Below are 1021 nucleotides of genomic sequence, written 5' to 3'. Positions count from 1 at the left end.
ATTGATATGAAAAAAAGTACATCCCTGAATAACACTGGAATTACCAGTCACAGCCGGGTTGTGCCTGTGAGATTCCAACTTGTTCTGCCAAATGATCTCAGTTTCTGTAGCGATGGTGGTATAGTGGTGAGCATAGCTGCCTTCCAAGCAGTTGACCTGCGTTCGATTCCCAGCCATCGCACAGACTTGGAGTCCATTATTCATTTCCTCTGGTAGGTCATTGTCTCCGTGCAATATTCCTGGAGATAGTCCATCGCATGCCAGGTTTTGGAAGGAAGGATATCTAACCATAAAACTTGAATGTGTCTTCACATGCTATTGTAAACACAAAAAACAAGGGCTTGTGAACCAAGTGCATTCATAGTTGCAAGGTCTTTTTTAATCCATAAAGGCATTACTACATACTTTTTGAATAGAAAAATGTGAATGCACACATTGTAGTCTTTTTATCTTGTTGAACTATGTTTCCCCACTTGCTATCAAAGGAAGGATTCTAAGGATGAACTTTTTTTTATGAAAGAAATGAGTTTTGGGGGATAAAGCAGCATGGTTTATTGCTTAGCAATGTTGCCTCACCCCAAGACGGTGTAAGTTTGCCCTCAGTTCGCCTGGCGTGTTTCTGGGTCAAGTTTACATGTTGTTTGCGTATACATATTCTTTTTTGATTAGTACTCCGTTTTTCTCCCAACTTCCAAAAAACATGACACAGCATGTCACATGCTTTTCACATGCTCATAATCATCACCAGAATGACATCATATTAGAACAAAGCCTCAATGAATGGCATAAAATTCATGATGATGATGTTTAAAATGGAGAAGCAAAATAAATGCAGATGAATTTAAAAATCTTGCTAGGGTCCAAAACTAGAAAAATGCTAGCAAAGAGCAAAAATATATAGATGTAAAAAATAAAAATTATACTAAGTGCTGAAAGTAGCCAAACTTTTTAAAACCAAGAACATGCTAACCAAGAGCCAGAAATAGTGATCTGCTTGCCATATCTGGGATACAGTAGCCAA

At 38.0% G+C, this 1021-nt stretch overlaps 1 non-coding gene across 1 annotated transcript; it reads left to right on the top strand.

Moving 5' to 3' along the window:
* Positions 1 to 109: 109 nt before the first annotated feature.
* trnag-ucc lies at positions 110 to 181 on the top strand. Its single transcript has one exon. It is a non-coding gene; the product is annotated as a tRNA-Gly (tRNA).
* The last annotated feature ends 840 nt before the right edge of the window (positions 182 to 1021 follow it).

This window comes from Nematolebias whitei, unplaced genomic scaffold (assembly GCF_014905685.2).
Source record: "Nematolebias whitei isolate Nwh7 unplaced genomic scaffold, NemWhi1 Nwh_scaf_10430, whole genome shotgun sequence".
NCBI classification, from domain to species: domain Eukaryota; kingdom Metazoa; phylum Chordata; class Actinopteri; order Cyprinodontiformes; family Rivulidae; genus Nematolebias; species Nematolebias whitei.
The sequence above is the reverse complement of the archived record's forward strand: the minus strand, read 5'-3'. Positions and strand labels throughout refer to the sequence as shown.